General features: G+C 42.1%; 1 protein-coding gene and 1 long non-coding RNA gene across 13 annotated transcripts in view; one reads left to right on the top strand and one right to left on the bottom strand.

Moving 5' to 3' along the window:
• Positions 1-12,072, top strand: part of MKLN1 (muskelin 1) — a 379,019-nt gene that overhangs the window by 153,869 nt on the left and 213,078 nt on the right. The window lies entirely within an intron of this gene.
• The window catches only part of LOC103013055 (uncharacterized), a 61,212-nt gene that overhangs the window by 46,555 nt on the left and 2,585 nt on the right, over positions 1-12,072 (bottom strand). For 9 of the 11 annotated variants that reach the window (XR_009008794.1, XR_009008792.1, XR_450547.2 and 6 more), the window contains exon 2: positions 9,655-9,701. The exons of the other annotated variants lie outside the window; for them this stretch is intronic. This is a non-coding gene — a long non-coding RNA (uncharacterized LOC103013055). The remainder of the gene's footprint in view (positions 1-9,654; positions 9,702-12,072) is intronic. 11 annotated transcript variants of the gene reach the window in all.

Raw genomic sequence — 12,072 nt, 5'->3', positions numbered from 1 at the left:
TTTGGAGATTACAATTTGGCAACATCTAACCTGATTTTTAAATGTATATATATATATATTTTGACCCAGCAATTTCATTTATAGGAATTTATCCTACGATAGAGCCATCCAAATTCCCAGTGACACACATAAAGATGTTCATGGAAACACTGTTTATAATAACAAGTGGAAACGATTTAAATGTTCATCAATGGGGCAATGGTTAAATAAATTGTGGCACATCCAATGATTAAAAGATCTCGGGGGGGGCTTCCCTGGTGGCGCAGTGGTTGAGAATCCGCCTGCCAATGCAGGGGACACGGGTTCGAGCCCTGGTCTGGGAAGATCCCACATGCCGCGGAGCAGCTGGGCCCGTGAGCCACAACTACTGAGCCTGCGCGTCTGGAGCCTGTGCCCCGCAACGGGAGGGGCTGCGATAGTGAAAGGCCCGCGCACTGCGATGAAGAGCGGTCCCTGCACCGCGATGAAGAGTGGCCCCCACTTGCCGTAACTAGAGAAAGCCCTCGCACGAACCGAAGACCCAACACAGTCAAAAATAAATAAATAAATAAATAAAGTAGCTATAAAATTAAAAAAAAAAAAAAGATCTCGGAAGATCTACATATGCTGACATGGAAATACTTCTGAATATTATTAAATGAATAAAGCAAGGTATAGGTGTTTAGGAAAAACTCACTCTTCCTCCTGTGTGTCTCTCCTTCACTCTCACACTACCACACTTACAACATTTCTGACACCAGATATGGGAGTTTTCCCCAAACCAAGCTATTCTCTGTGACATCAGCTGGGTGTCCTACAATTTAATTCAACCTTGACACTATCTACCTGGACACTATCCCACAGGTTAAGGGCTCAGTCCCACAGGATTGCCCCCCCCCACTTCAGATGCCAGTCTCAAGTAGTAGGTTCCCAGCTCACCCACAACTTCTGTCTGACTTGGCTACAAACTGGAGGGTCCCATGACTTCCTACCCCTTGGATTGAATTGTTTGCTAAAACAGCTCACAGAAATCAGAGAAACACTTATGTTTATCAGTTTATTATCTAATAAAGTGCAATGTAAAGGATACGGATGAACAGCCAGATGAAGAGATACACAGGGCAAAGTCTGGGAGGGTCCGAGGGCAGGAGTGCTTCACCCTCCAATTACGTGATTGTGTTCACCTATCTGGAAGCTCTCCAAACCCCATACTATTGGGATTTTTTTTAAGTTATTTATTTATTTTTATTTTTGGCTGCGTTGGGTCTTTGTTGCTGCGCGTGGGGTTTCTCTAGTTGTGGCGAGCAGGGGCTACTCTTTGTTGCAGTGTGCAGGCTTCTCATTGCAGTGGCTTCTCATTGCAGAGCACAGGCTCTAGGCACGCAGGCTTCAGTAGTTGTGGCACGTGGGCTCAGTAGTTGTGGCACGCGGGCTCTAGAGTGCAAGCTTCAGTAGTTGTGGCCCATGGGCTTAGTTGCTCCGTGGCATGTGGGATCTTCCCAGACCAGGGCTCGAACCCATGTCCCCTACATTGGCAGGCGGATTCTTAACCACTGTGCCATCAGGGAAGCCCCTGGGATTTTTATAGAGGCTTCATCACATAGACATGATCGATTATTAATACTATTGCTATTCCTTTTTCCCTCTCTGGAGAATGGGTGGTGGGGCTGAAAATTCCAAGCTTCTAATCCTGGCTTGGTCTTTCTGGGGCCAGCCCTCATCGAGGAGCCATCCAATCGCTCACCTCACTAGAACAAAAGAGGCTACAAACCCCCAGGGAATTCAGAGATTTAGAAACTCTGTGTCAGGAAGCAGGGTCAAAGACCAAATATTAGAACAAAAGATGCTCCCAGTGTTATTATCACTTAGGCTTTACAAGGGTTTTAGGAGCTCTGTGCTGGAACTGTGGCACAGAGCTCCTAAAATACACAGTTCAATGTATTTATTTTCTATTATCTCACAATAGGACACTGTATATTATATGATCTGCTTTGTGGAAAAATGGTGTATATATATTATATATGCCTATGTGGAAAAAATATACAAGAAATAGTTAACAGTGCTTACCTTGGGATAAAAGTGGAAAGATTTTTCTTTCCATTTTAAGCCTTTTTGAAGTTAGAATTTATTTTCATTATGGTGGTGTTTTACTTTTACAATTAAAAAAATATACACAGATTGTGCCTTGAAACAACTTTTAAAATGTCAATCAGTGCCCCTTCTGATACTTCTGTAGAAAATATTTAAATTACTGAAACAGGATGAGGCCGTGTATAGGCAAGTTGATTTTAGCTGGGGATGCAAATATGCAAATAGTATTGAACCACTGCAACTAGGTATATGATTTTTAGAACCTAGTTAGGCTGGATCAGAGCAGTTAGCAACTTTCTTAGGCTGTCTTGGGTCATTCACCTTTCTAAAATTGCTCAGGCCAAGCCACTAGCAAGACTCCTGTTGGAAAGCCACCGTAGCCAGCAAGAAAAAAACAGTGTGACCGGAAATCTTCTTTCTCCCTCTCTCCTGAGTTTTTTCAGGAACGTAGAAGTTAAGATATAAACATGACTCAAAAGTACTAAGATATGGGGAAAATTTGCAAAGGCATTTGGATGATTCTTGCTCTTTATAAATGCTCCACATTCGCGACTGGCTGAGTCTCTTTTTAAAACACCCAGGTACTAACTAATCTGAGAGGACAGCCTCTACCAGGGGAACATTTTCTGTTCCCAGTGAAGTGGCACATTCAGTTCCTGGTGCAGGCCCACTTAATTCCTATTAGTCATTTCATAGCTGTATCTTGGGAAGAGAAAAATCTCAAATACTTTTGGGTGATTTCACAAGTAAACTAAAAACAAAACCATCCCTCTTTTCTCACAGTTCCCATTTGTTTACAAATTTCAAGTCAATAAAACATGTCTACCTTTGTGGATATTTCTCTGCTGACGTACCTACCTGATTTCCACTCTACTTGTGTGCCTAGATTTATTGCCGTAACATAGCAGGTGGATGCTGGGCCCACACCCCCCGCCCCACTTTGCCACTGAATAGATGGTGCAATTTTTCTTTTGTGGTTTATGACTCTAAGGTTGTTCTGGGACACTGCTTAAAAACACAGGTCACTACCAAGTGAGACACTGGGTCTGATCAAGGTTTGTTTGTTATTTTCTAGGTTGTTTAAGGACATTAGATGAATGCTTAAATTTGTTATTGAACAGTTGCCATGAATACTGAAGATGCACATACGGGATTATTATTGTAGGTTGGTTTGTGACAGCTGGCCCTGATTTAGTTATTTCCTCAAGAAGACACTTTGAACAATTATTTAAATGCCTCCCCTCTGCAATTATAATAATAATGATGATGATGATTTTGCAACTGAATATGCAATTCAGGATGCATACACTCAACTACTGTTTTTAGCTTGCTTTTCTTTCTACATTGATGTCAGCTGCTGTTGTCAGGATTATTGAAGAACAGAGAACCATTTTTCTATTGAGGGTCACCAAACTACAAGAAAAAAGTAATCTGGGGCCAATACAGGAAGTTATAAGAAAAATAATTATTATAGTTAGCATGTAAGGATTGCTAACCATGAGCAAGAATTTTTTCTCCTTGGAGGAAAAAAATATAGCATTTTCAGAACTTATCTGCTTTTAAAATTAACAAAATATCTTATTTAATAATTATAAATATCTGACAATGGTTTTGTTCTATAGCGTAGTCAACTAAGGAGCCAGGAGTGGGAAAGATGGTGAAATAGAGGAGAGAAGTATGTGTTGTGGGTAAGCAGGAGACAGTACAGAGTAAAAAAAATGCAATCAGATGGAGAAGGAACAGGAGGAGGCAGAGGGCCAAGACAGATAAACAAGGGGTAAGAGGAATAAGACAGAAAGACAGTAATAAGGTGGGAGAACAGGTGAAGGAGATAGCTAGGCAGGAAGAGAGAGGAAGGGGAGGAGAAACATGAATAAACAAAGGGGACGACAGACTGAGTAGTGTAGGGGGTTTTGAAAAAAGCATTTAGATTTGTTTTTAAAATGAATGTGGGACCTCTAGAATGTGGCATTTATACCACCATCACCTGTTACCAATTCTCTTTGAAATGCTGATTCACTATTGTTCACAACTCTAAGCACTAAAATCATTTTAATTGTAGACCTGGTGGATAAGGTGGGAAAGTTGAAATGGAAACGTTACAAAGTGGATGTCCAAGCTAGCTGCCATTGCAGTATCTGGTTTTTGGAGACTGACTTCTCAGGAGAAATTCCAAAGGGAGGAGGAGAGCTCAGCTGTCAGTTATAGGCAGCTTCTTGCCTGCCACTCTCCTAAGATTTAAGGGGAAAAAGTTCTCAACCATAGGAATGTGCTCATCAGAGAATCCCATTGTAAGGCTGGTTATTTTTTGGGCTATGAGAGCAGTGTCTCCAACAATAAATCAGATAAAATTAGGCCAAAGGCCAGAGGTTCTCAAACTTTGTACTATATATTTAGTAAGTGGCATTGCTAAAAATTGGTTGTGGAAGTGGGGGGAGAAGGAGATCATTTTGAACTTATTTGGAAATATACTGGAAGAAAATAAATCAAAATGATCAACATGGTGAGAAAGTCTCTATAAAAATTTACATTTGAGAAATACTTTGACCTGATTCCAACAGCTGGTGTCTCTTTGAAGACAAACTTCAGTTGATATCCTCAGATGGATCTCAGATGGGGAACCAGGAGAAATAGTTTGCCTCTTTTCTGCTCATTTGTTCTACGATATAGCTCAGTTCAGTCCCTTGTCCCGCTGGACATCCCTGCGCTCCCTTACTTTTTGGCTTGTTCGGGTTCTCTTTTCTAGTGTGGAGCCACCTAGAATTTGCTATCACCATGTTCTCCTATTTCTGTTATTCCCCAGTTCCCTCTGTCCAGTTCTCTTTGTTTCAGTAACACTGGAACTTATTTAACCTGCCCATCACCTATGCTAATATTCTTAAGGAGAAAAGGTAGGGACTTCCCTGGTGGCACAGTGGCAAAGAATCCACCTGCCAATGCAGCGGACACGGGTTTGAGCCCTGGTCCGGGAAGATCCCACGTGCCGCGGAGCAACTAAGCCTGTGAGCCACAACTACTGAGCCTGCGCTCTAGAGCTCGCGAGCCACAACTACTGAAGTCCACGCATGCCGCAGCTATTGAAGCCTGTGTGCCTACAGCCTGTGCTCCACAACAAAGACAAGCCACCACTATGAGAAGCCCGTGCACTGCAACGAAGAGTAGCCCCCGCTCACCGCAACTAGAGAAAGCCAGCACGCGACAACAGACCCAACGCAGCCAAAAGTAAAATAAATAAATAAATGTATTAAAAAAAAGAAAAGGTAGAGGAAGCTGGACGTCCCCAATCAGCCCCATCCTTTCATGCCAGGTAACATAGTTTTATTTCCATTTACAGTGTCCTTCTGGAGCCAAAGCTTTCTAACCTAGGAAGGGATTCTAACAGGATGACTTTCACGTGAAATAGAAAGAAAACCCACAGGAGCCAACGCCTTTAGACCTATGGGATTATCTCTAGATGATTCTACTATGTTCTGGAGATAGCTTTAATAAGGAAATACGGTATTTGGCCTTTGGCCTTACGGAGATAATGCTACTGCTAACCACGACTATGACCATCATTATGACCTTATATTTTATAGGCTAATACTTTCTGAATGCTTTGTGGATTAACCTGTTTAATATCTGACTACTTGGTTGTGAGTTCCTTAATAGCTAGGTGTATGCCAGCACCTGGCACATAGGAGGTGCCCAACAAGTGTTTACTGAATGGATGGATGAAAGTTTAAGCAGTACAGGCAATGAAAGTGAGAGCAGGCAGGATGAAGCAGGGGGAAAATGAGAGGAGCAAGTTCTGTCTCCTCCTTTACAAAGACCAGGTTGAGCCCCGACAGTGGTGATGGGACAAATGCACTGAAAGATTCTGACTTGATGAATCCCCTTAACTTCAAACGTTTCTACCCAGAGGGCTGGGATACTTCTTTTTTGAGCCACTTTCATTTTCCCCAAAAGGCCTTTTGGTTCCAAATACACTAGGAATCAGTGTTAATTGCTTTTTGGAATATTATTTTGTCAGCTTCGTTTAGATGTGGTAATTTGCAAAGCAACCCCCAGCAGTTGACAGTTCATCCATAGCTGTGTGGTGTTCAGACATTTCCTGGGATTCCTGCCCACCGCCTAGGCAGCTGGCAGTGTTCGCCAGGATCTGTGCTCACCTGGGATTAACTTGGAGCCAGTAGTGCTTTCTTGTGTCTGGGATTTTTAAAACTCTGAAAGGGTGAAGGCCCAACCCTACTTAATCCAAAAAATGAAAGTATACTAACTCATAATTTAAAAATTAGCAGATGCTTAAAGATCATCTAGTCCACACTTGGTGGAAGAGGAAATTGCAGCTCTGACAGATTCAATGACAAGGTCAGTTGCTGGTAGCTGGGAGGCCAGGTCTAGAATCTGTATTCTTTGTGTGGCACCAAACTGTGAGCTGGGGTCCTCTGGATTTATGCCTGTGTGGATGTAAGTGTTTAAGTTACTATTTGTTTCTTTCTGAAGCTCTTTTCCCTGACCAGAGACTTCCTGGTCCTCCTTCACACATGCTTCAAGGTCACAGCCCAGATCAAAGTGTTTACAAAAAAACTAGGCATTTATGAGAGGATTCATTGCCAGTTCCTGCACTCCCTGTGCCCTGGCTTCAACCAAGCTCAGCAAACCAAGGGAGGGATAAAGTGGTCTCTGGAACCAGGAATTTCTAGATTTGGATGCCAACAGGCAAAAGGATGAATTCTGATTTCTCCAGCAAGCTGAGGCTGCTGCTGCCACCTTCTGGGAGAAGACAGACCTGAGCTTCATACCTGAAGCTAGTCTCAGTGTTCACCTGAGGAATAGTGTGAGGAATAAATGTCTGTTGTTTAAACTGCCCAGTTTATGATATTTTTGTTAGAGCGGCCCAAGTTGACTAAGACACAAATTGGTACGTAGGAGTGGCGGTGCTGCTGTAACAAACACCTAAAACTATGGAAGCAGCCTTGGAACTGGGTAACGAGCAGAGGCGGAAGATTTCTGAGGTGCCTGCTACACAAAGTCAGTATTGCTATGAAGGGACTCCTAGAGGCAATTCTGGTGAGATCTCAGAAAGAGCAGAGCTGGAGAGACTGCTTCCATCTCCTCAGAAAATAAAAATAACCATGAACAGAATGTTGGTAGAAATATGGACAATAAAGGCCATTTTGGTCTCAGACAGAAAAGAGGAACATGTTATTGGAAAGTGGAGGCAAGATGATTCTTGTTATAAAGTGTCGAAAACTTGGCTGAATTATGTTCATGTTCTAGCATTTTGTGGAAGGTAAGAACTTGCAAGTGATGAAATTGGATATCTAGCTGAGGAGATTCCTAAGCAAAGTGTTGAAGGAGCTGTTTGGTTCCTCCTGACTGCTTGCATAGCAAAATGTAAGAAGAGAGAAATGAATTGGAACTGTTGAGCAAAAAGAAACCAGAACTTAAAGATCTGGAAAATTCTCAGCCTGTCCATACTACTAAAAATGAGAAAGCATGACTGACGGACTTCTTGGATTTTACACAGAGCTATTCAGTTGGCACATAAGCTATTCTTCAAGACAAGGAAAGAATGACACTGAAGGCAATTCAGCAATCAGGGTTTCAAAAGGTGAGGTGTGTGTGGGGAGGAATCACCTCAGTTTCAACAGGCCAGACAACCTCCAACCAAAGTCTTGGGAGTGAGGCCACCTGGAGCCTACAAGCTGTGACCACCACCTGGCAGAGCCGTGGGTGGGTGTGTCTCTGGCCTGGCAGAGCTCCTGGGGCAGGACTACTCCAGGGGGGTCCAGAAGGCAGAGCATCATGCCAAAGGGATTATTCTCTAGCCTTAAGATCTCATGGAGTTTCCTTTGCTAGGTTTTAGACTTGCTTGGGACTCATTATTCCTTCCTTCTTTCCTCTTTCTCCCTTTTGAAATGGGAATGTCTATCCTAGTCTGTTTGGTTTTACAGGTTCATAGCTAGAGAGGAATTTTGCCTCAGAATGAGTCTCACTCATATCTGATTTAGATGAGACTCTAGACTTTAGAGTTGATGCTGGAATAAGTTAAGACATTTGGGGCTGTTGGGATGGAATGGGTTAGGGTTAGTATGTATGTATTTTGTATGTATTTTGTCTGTGAGGACATGCATTTTGGGGGCCAGGGGTGAAAGTAAGAAGTTGGCTGTCTACAAACAAGGAAGAGGGCCCTCACCAGATACCAAATCTACTGATGTCTTGATCTTGGACTTCCCAGCCTCCAGAACTGTGAGAAATAAATGTGTGTGGTTTAAGCCACCCAGTCTATGGTATTTTTGTTATAACAACCTAAACTGACTAAGACAGTGAGTGAGAAGAAATTCAGGAGGAACTAAGAGATTCAATTCAGGAAATATTTCTGAAGTATTTACTATGTGCTAGTTATAGAGGATTTAAAGAAGAATGATGTAGGTATAGACCTAAAAAGTTTCCATTAATTATGTTAGGGAAAAAAGTGACTGAGAATTAGGTACTTGGGTTCTAGATTCAGATCTGCAAACAGCCCAGTTGTACAAATGACCTTAGATGTGACATCGGACATATTTGGATATTAGTTTCTTCATCTGTTGCATAATAATATTGTGAAGGGAAATTCTTCTTTTTACAGCAGAACTTGCCTAGGACATAGCACATTGAGTACTGCATTGTGCTTCAACTCTCCTAACCAGCTGGAAGTTGTTAAAGAAACCATGAACTTTGAATGATCCTTTGAATGAGCTAAAGCAAGACCCTTACAGGACCTATCTGAGGACTTTTTTTCCTGACCAATGAAGTATGGGGCTTGTTTTAAGCAATCATGTACAAAGCTGTGGATATATTCCAGCCTATTTAGAGTATTTGTTTAATCTTTAATTAGTGTAACACACCATGATACCCCTTCCTAAAAATTAAAAACACCTTCTTTTCCCCCTCAGTCAACTGGTATGTTCCTTTGCCTGGAAATAAATAAAATCGGCTGGATTTGCTTTGCTTTTTAACTATTATTTGACCAAATCTTTTTTTTTTTTTAATTTTTTATTTGACCATATCTTATATTTGAATAGCACTTTGCAGTTTACTAAGTCTGTTCCCACCTGAGAGGAATGGGATGCAATCCAACAGGATGGGCTTTTGAAACAGAGAGATTCTGGCTCTGTTACTGACTAGCTATATTGCCTTGGATAAGTTACTGTAACAGTTAGGGTCCCAGCTGGAAACAGATGGCATTCTCAAATTGGGTAATTTGAGAGGTTTAATAAAGGGACTATTTATAAAGATGTGAGAACATACTGGGAAACCACAGGGAGCAGGGGAGGGGGTGGTTACTGGAACCCAGAACCAGAGAGAGTAGTGTGGAGAGGCCACTTGGGAGGACTTGTGACCTTTGGTTGAAAGGGCCAGTCAGCCCACTGTGTATACAGGCAGGGAGTCAGAGGAAGGGATACCCCAACCTCACGCTCTTCCCTCCCATGTATCTGGAGGGACAAACCAAAGATAACAAACAATTATTTAACCTTTCTGAGTCTTATATTTCTCATTTGTGAAAAAGGGCATAATAATATTTCTCAGAGTTTTTGTGAGAATTAAATGAGAACTTACAGCAGACGAGCTAGGCCCTCTTCCTTCACTTGATCTTCAAAACCTCCCTGTGAAGTAGACAGATTTTATTAAAACCACTTTAGAGTTGTGGAAAATGAGACGCTGAGAAGTTAAGTGACTTTCCCAAGTCTCATAGCTAGAAAAGTATCAGAACTGGGACTGCAAACAAGATTTTTGAGTATACTCTGGGTTTCTTTCACTAGACTGTTCTGTACCCCTTGATCCCCTTCTGCAGAAGGCTGCCACAGATGGTTTCTTCTTTCTAGAGCTGCTATACTCAGAGCTATGCTGACTCTGCTGTTTAGGGGAAAACTGATTGACCCAGGAATCAGTGCCTAAGCCAAAAAAAAAAAAAAAAAGCACTGATTGGGTATATATGAAGAAGGTCAAATGCCTATGAGGTAGTTTGATATAAGTCTCTGACCAATATAGATCCCCATATCAGATGCTTGACAATCACCTGGATATCTATTAGGTATCCCCTATATACCACATTGAAGTCGGAATTCTTGATTTCTTCTACCTCAAAACTGTTCTAACCCCAAATCTTCCCCTTTCAATAAAAGCATCACTAGCTACTCAGTGGTGCAAACACAAAACCCAGGAGTTATCCTTAATTCTTTCCGTTTCTTCCTGCCTTCCCTCCCTCCCTCATCAGCAAGTCTAGTTGACTTTACTTCCAAAATACAGCCCAATTCAACCATTCCTCTCCATCTCCTGTTAGTGCAAGCCACCATCATTTCTCGCCTGGCTTAACCTCCTGTCGAGTCTCCTCCCTTCCACTCTTACCTCTCTCCAACCCATTTTCTGTTTTGCAGAGTGATCTTTACAAAATGTAAAACGGATCACGCTACTCCTTGGCTTGAATCCCCGCACAGGTCTCCCCTTCACATTTCCATGTCACGACTCCTTACCATGACTGTTAGGGCCCTACTTGTTCTGACTCCCGTCTCCCTCTTCATCACTACGCTCCCACCACGCTCTCTTCTTTCTTTTCTTTAACAACCCCTTCCCTGCCTCAGGCCCATTGCACTTGCTTATTCTCTCTTCCCAGAATGTTTTTTGTCCCGCCTTTGCATGGTTGGCACTTTTTCACTGAACAGGTATCAGCGCAAATATTACCTTCTTAGAGACACTTTCCTTTACCATCCAATCTAAATATTACTCCAGTGTAGTCTCTTCCTAGCACCTAAAATGCACAGACTAAAATTATCTAGTTGACTTATTATATTTATTATATGTTGCCCTGCCAGAATGTAAGCTCCCTGAAAGCAGGGCCCTTGTCTGGCTTTTCTGTTTGTCCCTGCCTCCCTAGCATCTAGGACAGGGCCTGGCATGTCACAGCCTCTCAATAAATCTTTTATTGCAGGAAAAGATAGTGAATGGGGACAAACCGAATATAATCAGTTACTCTCTCTGGGAAGTGTTTACTATGAGAAGCATGTTGAGACATCATCAGAGAGTAAAAGATGGTTTCTTTTAGATGACAAGATAACTGGATTACTAGAGCTGTTGATCCCTGAAAAATGATGATCCATTGTCCAGTTCTCCATGAGGCCATCAATATATTAATGTAGGGGAACTAGAGAGATTAAATGGCTGCTGACAGTTTCCAGACCTTCCCCATGTATCCTTACAATAAACCCCATAGACTAAGGCAATGCCCCAGAGGCAGTGGAGGTAAATGTATACCCATAGGAGATCTGAGGTACGGCAGACTCCTGAAGATTTTAAAATTTCTTTAGTCTTCTATTTTATCTTAACATTTATACAAATTTGGGGTTCAGTATCATAATATATCTACGAATTTAAAGCATTTGTATGTTAACATATCTATCTGTATTTATGTTAACATACGAATGCTTTAAATTATTTTACCATTTGTAAAATCTGTGCTGCAGGAAAGCCACGCTATCCTGGGTCTTTACATTCTCTGTGGCAATCATACCTCAGGGATACATTTTTGTAGTCTGAGAAGTTCTGGCATTTTTTTTCCTTTGCAACCCAAGTACTCTTTTAGCACAATTAATTCATTCTTCAGTAAATATTTATTGAACATCCACTATATGCAAGACACTCTAAAAGGACTAAGGATACAACTGTGAACAAGATATGCATGACTCCTACCTTCATGGGAGTTACAGTTTAGGGAGAGAGAATGAGAAATAAACAGGAAATAAAAATATATTGTGGGACTTCCCTGGTGGCGCAGTGGTTAAGAATCTGCCTGCCAATGCAGGGGACACAGGTTTAAGCCCTGGTCTGGGAAGATCCCACATGCCGTGGAGCAACTAAGCCCGTGCACCACAACTACTGAGCCTGCGCTCTAGAGCCCACGAGCCACAACTACTGAGCCTGTGCTCTAGAGCCTGCGAGCCACAACTACTGAGCCTGTGCTCTAGAGCCCGCGAGCCACAA

The sequence above is a fragment of the Balaenoptera acutorostrata genome, chromosome 7 (genome assembly GCF_949987535.1).
Source record: "Balaenoptera acutorostrata chromosome 7, mBalAcu1.1, whole genome shotgun sequence".
Classification (NCBI taxonomy): Eukaryota; Metazoa; Chordata; class Mammalia; order Artiodactyla; family Balaenopteridae; genus Balaenoptera; species Balaenoptera acutorostrata.
The sequence above is the reverse complement of the archived record's forward strand: the minus strand, read 5'-3'. Positions and strand labels throughout refer to the sequence as shown.